The 9125-nt window shown below is 43.6% G+C and overlaps 1 pseudogene; it reads left to right on the top strand.

The window, feature by feature from the left end:
* The first annotated feature begins 8533 nt into the window (after positions 1 to 8533).
* LOC126263903 (5S ribosomal RNA) lies at positions 8534 to 8651 on the top strand (annotated as a pseudogene).
* The last annotated feature ends 474 nt before the right edge of the window (positions 8652 to 9125 follow it).

Here is a 9125-nt window from a genome sequence, read left to right as displayed (position 1 = left end):
AAACCGTGCGATTAGTAGACGTAAGGACGTGCCTCTCCAATGGGAACTGAAAACATTTGATCGCAATGTCATAGGTCAACCGATTCCTCCACAGGAAAACACATCTGATATATTCTATACGACACTGGTGACGGCATGTGCGTCACATGACAGGAATATGTTGTCGACCCACCTAACTTCCACACCTGGCGAGTGGGTAAAAAGATTCTTCTACCTTGCCCGATTTAGGTTTTCTTGTGGATGTGATAATCACTCCCAAAAAAGTGATGGAAACATAAGAGTTTGTCACATAAACTGAAAATAAAAAACTAAACTTTTCACTGGATGGAAGATTTGAACCAAGGACCTTTCGTTCCGCAGCTGCTCACGTTACCACGAGACCACGGCGCTCCTGCGTTCCCATCGTCATTAATGTTGCTTATCTTCCCTTGAACTACTCAGTTTGTATATTTTGCTTATTTTTTCACAGTTCCACACAACTTCTTCCTGTTTTCTCAATTGATCTGTGTTCAGTTTTTCAAGGCCTATCCACTGTGCCAACTTATAACTAAATCTGGGGGGGGGGGGGGGGGGGGGGTGCGATGGGGAGGTTCCCTTGTTAGTAGAAAAGATATGTCTCAGGGTAGCGAAGATGAACAAGTGATATAGCTCGAAAGGCGTACGGTTTAGAGCCCATGTTAACTGAACATTTTTGTTTTGTTTTGGTTCATATTTCCAGATCTCAAAGTAAGGAAAGCACAAAGCTTACAGTAAAAGAGATTACTTCCACATTATCGAAGATGAAGGAGTTCTCATAGCTTTTTAAGAAATGTGCTTTGGAGTACTTGTTTACCGAGCGTTTTCTGCTTCTAATGTGGTACACTTTCAACTGTATTCACGTCATTGGTGGCTCTTCGAAAATTCGTCAGGCTCATTTCTTTTGGTGTTTCGGGAGATATCTGCAGTTTTGTTTTTCGAGAAGGCCGGCCGCGGTGGCCGAGCAGTTCTAGGCGCTTCAGTCCGGAGCAGCGTGACTGCTACGATCGCAGGTTAGAATCCTGCCTCGGGCATGGATGTGTGTGATGTCATTAGGTTATTTAGGATTAAGTAGTTCTAAGTTCTAGGGGACTGATGACCACAGACGTTAAGTCCCATAGTGTTCAGAGCCATTTGAACCATTTTTTCTTTTTAGAGTGTGTAGATAGAAACGGCACAAACAAATACTATTTGTTGCATGTTTCGTGTGACGCCTAGTGTCAACGGAGAGAGTCGGTTTGTTTCAAGTTAATAACAAAATGATTTTTAAACTGGAATTTTACGTTCTCATTCCATAGAGTGGTCCCAAATTACACTAGTGCGATATTCGATTAGCCTGTTTGTATTAAGAGGTACAGTAAAACACGAAGAATAAACAGCAACCGAGCAGCGGCTCAGTAGCACTAAAGACTTGGCGGCTGCAGTCACCAAAGGTCACGGTAGTACTGTTACTGCTGGAGCACGGGATATTCTTTGTGTTTTACTGTCCCTGCTAATACACATTGATAAAAATATCGCTGTAGACTATTTAGGACCACTCTGTCGAATGGTCATGTAAAATTCTGCTTTAAAAATAATTTTGTTTGTAATGACAAACAAACTGACGCTTTCCGTAGACACAGCGAATCTCATGAAAAACGTGATTATCAGTACTTGTTTGGGCTGACTGCAGCTACACAACGCAAAAATGAAATTTCAAATAGCTGCTGGAACACCAGAGAAAATGCGCCTGACGACTGTTACAAGAGAATATATATCTTTTCAGTCTTTTCTAAGAGTCGTCAGTCACATTTTCTATGGTGTTTCGAGTTTCGGCAGATACCTGCATGTATAGGATGTCTCCCACAACTCTACTAACTCATATATTTCCGCAGTGAAACAAAGTGTGAAAACTGCAGCTGGCCAGGGTTGTACCTGTTAGGAACACACGCAATGGGCAGGAATGCATAATCCATATAGGTCAACAAGCAACATGAAGTAGGGTTTTTTAAATGGCACATGCATCTTTTTTCTTTTTCTTACAATCAGTCTTCTGACTGGTTTGATGCGTCCCGACACGAATTCCTCTCCTGTGCTAACCTCTTCATCTCAGAGTAGCACTTGCAACCTACATCCTCAATTATTTGCTGGATGTATTACAATCTCTGTCTTCCTCTACAGTTTTTGCGCTGTACAGTTCCCTCTAGTACCACGGAAGTTATTCCCCCATGTCTTCACAGGTGTCCTATCATCGTGTCCCTTCTCCTTATCAGTGTTTTCCACATATTCATTTCCTCTACGATTCTGCACAGAACCTTCTCCTTCCTTACCTTATCAGTCCACTTAAATTTCAACATTCATCTGTAGCACCACATATCAACTGCTTCGATTCTCTTCTGTTCCCGTTTTCCCACAGTCCATGTTTCACTACCATGTTTCCTCAAATTAAGGATTATGTTTAATACTAGTAGAATTCTCTCGGTTAGGAATGCCCTTTTTGTCATTGCTACTCTGCTTTTGATGTCCACCTAGTTCCGTCCGTCATTGGTTATTTTACTGCCTAGGAAGCTGAATTCCTTAACTTTAACTACTTCGTGATCACCACCAATCCTGAAGTTTCTCGCTGTTCTCATTTCTGCTACTTCTCATTACTTTCGTCTTTCTTTAATTTATTCTCAGTCCATATTCTGTACTCATTAGATTGTTCATTCCATTCAGCAAATCATGCAATTCTTCTTCACTCAGGATAGCAGTGTTATCAGCAAGTCGTATCATTGATATCCTTTCACCTTCAATTTTAATTATATTCCTGAACTTTTCTTTTATTTCCATTATTGCTTCTTCAATGTACAGATTGAACAGTAGGGTGGGAAACTCTACATTCCTGTCTTACCCCCTTTTTAATACGAGCACTTCGTTTTTGGTCGTCCACTCTTATCATTCCCTCTTGGTCCCTGTACATTTGTAAATGACCCGTCTCTCCCTATAGCCTACCCCTATTTTTCTAAGAATTTCGAACATCTTGCACCATCTACATTGTCGAGCGTTTTTTCCAGGTCGACAAATCCTATGAACGTGTCTTTATTTTTCTTTAATCTTGCTTCCATTCTTAACCGCAACGTCAAAGAATTGCCTCTCTCGTGCCTTTACCTTTCCTAAAGCCAAACTGACAGTCATCTAGTGCATCCTCAATTTTCTTTTCCATTCTTCTGTATATTATTCTTGTCACCAACTTGGATGCATGAGCTGTTAAGCTGATTGTGCGGTAATTCTCGCACTTGTCAGCTCTTGCTGTCTTCGGAATTATGTGGATGATGCTTTTCCGATAGTCAGATGATAAGTCGCCAGAGTAATACATTCTACAAACCAATGTGAATAGTCGTTTTGTTGTCACTTTCTCCACTAATTTCAGCAATTCTGAAGGAATTTTATCTATCCCTTCAGCCTTATTTGATCTCAAGTCCCCCAGAGCTCTGTTATATTCTTATTCTTATACTGGATCGCCTATCTCTTCTAAATCGTCTCCTGTTTCTTCTTCTATCACATCAGACAAATCTCCCCCTCATAGAGGTTTTCAATGTATTCTTTCCACTTATCCGCTCTCTCCCCTGCATTTAACAGTGGAATTCCTGTTGCTCTCTTAATGTTATCACCCTTGCTTTTAATGTCATCGAAGATTGTTTTGGCTTTCCTGTATGCTGAGTCTGTCCTTCCGACAATCATTTCTTTCCCGATGTCTTTACATTTTTCCTGCAGCCATTTCGTCTTAGTTTCCGTGCACGTCCTGTTTATTTCATTCCTCAGCGACTTCTGTTTCCCGGTGCATTTTTGTGTTTCCTCCTTTCATCGATCAAATGAAGTATTTCTTCTGTTACCCATGGTTTCTTCGCAATTACCTCCTTTGTACCTATGTTTTTCTTCCCAACATCTGCGATGTCCCCTTTTAGAGATGTCCATTCCTCTTCAACTGTACTGCCTAATGATCTATTCCTTATTGCTGTATCTATAGCCTTAGAGAACTGCAATCGTATCTCGTCATTCCTTAGTACTTCTGTATCCGTTTCTTTCTACAGGAATGAAAACTAGAGGTACAATTAGCCATGGCAGGCTTGGTTTCACTGTTCCTAATCTCATATATTCTGAAACATTAGACTTAAGATGATGGCAACGGCTCCACAGTTTTTGCCGTAATCCGCAGGGTACTGCCAGAAAAGAAAACAAATATCACTAGCAACACAAAGTTACGTTTATTTAAATGGTACACGTATGTTTTTACCATAGAAATAAAAACTGGAGGTATAATTTAGTGATAAGACTTGGTTTTAGTATTCTAAACACAATTATTAATGGCATATAGCACACAGTAACTATAAGTTTGTGCACGACATCCAGCACCGAAAATGCACTCACAAATAACCGGAAACGCCGGGTCCGATGAACCTGCGTCACTTCAACAGATGTTCGAAGTGCCCACCGTTTGAATCAGTACACTTGTGGGAGCGGTGACCACGTGAGCGTTCCACAGACAGTACGGAATCTGGGCGAACCTTCACGAACCGTAGGGTTTCTTCGACTATGCCCTTACAGCCCAGAAGACTCACCAGCAATCAGGGTCCTCTTCTGTTTTCTGGTTTTTGTCTTCACTGGGTCGGCATGTTAGTTGTTGGATTTGGCGATGTTGGTGGCAGTGGGTGGCCAGATCCCTTCCTGTCTTCGTCATCCCTCACCCCCCCCCCCCCCCCCCCCTCCCTACGTGGGTACCAGCTTGGTATTCACCTAGTGGGAAGCTGCTGAAAAAGCACGTCCAGGCTGCCCAGCCCACCGCCCTTCTTGTTAATCCACCGAGCAAATCTGATCCGGGACCGGCGCGTCCCCCCGAATCTCGTAAAAGCGCGCGGCTATTAGAGTACATATGTAAATTATCTGTGAGGCGTTACATGAATGAATTGTTTCTGTTAATTTATCTGTGATAACGTTTGGTTGAGATCTTGTCTGTGTACAATATTCCTTTAAGATATGGGTCAACCAACCACTTTTTTATACAAGTTTATTTATCGAGCGAGATGTTAGAGTGGTTAGCACATTGGACCTATATTCAAATCTCAATTCTACGATCCAAATTTACGTTTTTCGTGATTTCCCTAAATCGCTCCAGGCAAATTCCGGGATCGTTCGTTTAAAACTCCGCGGCAGATTTTGTTACCCATTCTTGCTTCATCTGAAGCTTGCGCTCCGTCTTTGATGACCTCGTTGTCGACAGGACTACAGTAACCAGTATCAGACATAATCAGAATGCAATGGTTGACCGGCCGAGTGCGTCGATGGTGAGTCACCAAAAACCACGGAAAGGAAACAACAGTGATGGACAAACATCGAGGAAACACGATAGTATGACATCTCTGGAGAGTGAACTGAACCGAGAACCTAAATGTAGCAGTATTAAGAACCAAGCAACGCTGAGTACAGTAATCAGCACGAGAGTGCAATCACAACACGAATGAGGTCCGTGTTGCTGCTAGAACTCCACAGAGTGTCTTGGCCCTCTGGAGGTGGTGGAGTTCGCAACACGAAGTGTTCTGACTCCCATGCATTTGATGAATGTTGTCTTCAGATTTCGATTATCTTCTAGTTTTTCCAGCTGTGGAGTTTCTTCTATAGAGGCTGCTTAAGCAACGAGGAGATGTGGCCATCTTGTGATGCTGCACCGAATCTTTCGGTCCAGCGTCCTTATCTTCATGTTCTTGGAGCGCCGTGCCTTTGAATAAAAGGTACGGGCAGGCATGGGCTTCGGCGATAATGTGGAGTGGTCGAGATGGTAAGTCTCTTGGTACGTGCAGAACCAGGCGGATGTGATGACCTCAACCCACAGGAAAATAATTATCAAAATCTGTACTGTGAAGTCATTCAGAATTCTAGTTGGAAAACCACACTCTTTGTTATACTTCTCAATTGGTCACGGTCCCACTTTGTTTATGAACTGAAAACTCTAATATTCACGAGAAACTGCTCTGAAATTAACCTGAACCGACAAAATTGTGTATATATTCTCTGAAACTTCAAAGACATCTAAGACAATATCTGAAAGGAATTAGAAAAAGTGACAAAATTTCGTGAATCACACACAATACTGTCAATAATCGCGTGAACACTGGTGGGGGGTGGGGGGGGTGGGGGGGTTCACCATACATCTACCCACTTTTGAGTATAACCAGTGTCTCTTAATACTACGACTTGTAGCAATACAATATCAAAAACTTTTATTACTGGGCAAACAGTCCCTCCGTGATTTGACAGCTGACATTTATAATTCACGCTCACGTCAGGAAATGCACCAATACGGGAATAGCAGCTTTTACGTTATTGGTCAGAACGCAAGCAATTAGGCGGTCGCCGTAATTTTCGCGCGAAGCCATATTTCGCGACAAAATACTCTTATTAGTCACTGTCATATACCTAGTCTCATAACAATACATAAAACTACATAAAATAACTACAATAATTTTGACATGCAAGGAGAATTATTTCTAATGAGAGGAAGAAGTTTATATTTACTGGTGTTTCAACAATGACTACAATCTCACTGATTGTAATTTTATTTTCGTTAGCAGAAAGCAAACAAACTAAACAAAGAAAGAGAATTAACAATTTGATAGTTCGGTATGACTGTCCATACAATTACGTATGCTTTTCATAAAACACAGTACTATTTTTCCGCGCACGCTTCACAGACACACGATCCACCATCCCCTCTACTACGCAACAACCTTTCAACTCTCGATATCGCTATCGCTGTCCCCTGTCTATAGATGTTATATCGTTATCGTAAATTACATAAATCTTTATAAATGTTATTGACTGCATTTTTCACGATTAATAATATTCCAAAAGAGAACTTTAGAAACTTTACCACAGGTACAAAGCAAGAAACATATTTATCCATTGGCAAACGAAATAATCACAATTACATCTTTATATTTAAAAACCTCAGTAGAATGTTACATAATCACAATTAGAAATGCCCCTATGAACAAAAGAAAAAGAATAGAAATCTAAAGAAAATCACGAAAAAAATTTTATATGCGTAATTAGCAATGCCTTCACACGGAGAGTGCGATTCTGCAGAGACCTAAGCTTCTTCATGTGTTCTTTGGATGTCTCCCTGCAGAGATGGTGTACTCAATGACAGGCCAGAGCAGCACCTTGTAGAGTGGCACACCGAGACGTGGAGCAAGCGTCGAAGGCGGGTTCAGCAGGGGAGAGAGCTTGCGTAAACGATGTCGGAAGCTGGGTTTCCCTTCCTGGATATGCTGGCTCCAGATACGTCGATGATCCAGAGTGACGCCAAGATAGCTCATTGTCGGCCTCCAGGGCGCAGGGCTGTCGCCGACGTAGACAAGCGGCAGATTGTCTCGAATAGCACGACGCGTGACCGTCACGAATTGTGTTTGGCGCGCCGTTGAACTTGATGCGCACTTGGCGGCCCACTCAAGCGAGTGTGTCAGCGGCGTACTGGAGTCGGCGCCGGAGTGTATCGACGTTCAGGTTCCTGTAGTACAGCGCCGTATGGTCAGCATAGAGAGCTAGCTGGAAGATCTCATTAAAGATTGCTGCCAAAGTCCATTACCTCAACAGGAGGTTACAGACATCGTCAAGGGCTACTGCTTTCTTGAGGTTGAACCCAGACAGGTTCAGCGAAACTTCATCAGCTGATGTGGAATCAACAGTCTTCTTCAACGTCCTTCTCAAAGTAGTGTGGAAGTCTGTCAGCGATCAGTCCACCGTAGACAGCGTCCTCTGGACCTTCTATCAGTGTATTTTCTTCAATGGCATCTGCGGAGTCGTCAGCCTTTATATTAGGCTCGCAAAAAGTCTGGTTACCCAAATGGAGTAAAAGGATGCACTGCATGCAGTGGAGGAAGTCTGCTAAGCAGAGCCATCGTCGAGATGGATTGTAGAGATTTTGTTCCTCCACTCCCAGAATGTCTCAACAACCACCTTGATGTCCCGCTGGATACGATTCAGTAGCCTCTGGGTGGTGGGAAGTCACGCACACTACCATTACCTGAACACTCAGTTCTTAGGGCTAATTTGCACCAGGATGTTCAGTGGCAATTTCCGTGAGTTGTCATCACTTACGTGTGACGGAAGTGGTGGAGCTTCTCGGACTGACCTGTACATGGCGTTGATAAAGTGCAGGAGAACTTCATCGACGCCCGGTTCCGCTGGATGTGGAGGGACCACGTTTCCATCACAGCATCTCGAAATCTGTCCCAGTGGACTCCTGAAGAGTGAGGTCCGGGACTCCGTGCAGCTAGCTTTATAGCACGGCTGCGGGCTCCAATAGGCTGCGGCGTGAGGCAGGGTAGCTCCTAACGCTGAGGCGGCAGGAGCAACACTTGTAAATATCAAGAGCGCCACCTAGCGGGTGTAGTTTAGGTTTTGGCTTTCTGGTGGGCTTCCAGACTCTTCGGGCTACGATATCAGAAGGATGTTAAACTCCAAACTTCCTTCCCTTTTTGTAAGAAGGTTTATAACACACGGCAATGGCCTTGCCATAGTGGATACACCGGTTCCCTTCAGATCACTGAAGTTAAGCGCTGTCGGGCGTGGCCGGCACTTGGATGGGTGACCATCTGGGCCGCCATGCGCTGTTGCCATTTTTCGGGGTGCACTCAGCCTCATGATGCCAATTGAGGAGCTACTCGACCGAATAGCAGTGGCTCCGGTCAAAGAAAACCATCATAACGACCGGGAGAGCGGTGTGCTTACCACACAGCCCTCCTGTCCGCATCCTCAACTGAGGATGACACGGCGGTCGGATGGTCCCGGTACGCCACTTGTGGCCTGAAGACGAAGTGCTTTTTATGGCACACGAATCTAAACGATAAGAACACAAGAGCTTGAAACAATGACACAACAGACAGCGCATATTGTCTCCAAGTCAGTGAGAGGGTAATAGACAGAGCGATGCTCAAAGTGAGTCTGAGAGGAAGGGTCAAGTACGAAGGAAAAGAACAAGGGTCAATGACACTGTCGAGCATATAGCAAGACTGAAGCGGCGTTAGGCAGAACACGTGGCCAGAACAACTTGAAATGGAACAAAACACTGATGGAGTAGCGTCCAAGAGAGT

Source organism: Schistocerca nitens, chromosome 6 (assembly GCF_023898315.1).
Source record: "Schistocerca nitens isolate TAMUIC-IGC-003100 chromosome 6, iqSchNite1.1, whole genome shotgun sequence".
Lineage (NCBI taxonomy): Eukaryota > Metazoa > Arthropoda > Insecta > Orthoptera > Acrididae > Schistocerca > Schistocerca nitens.
This window is presented reverse-complemented; position numbering and strand designations above follow the sequence as displayed.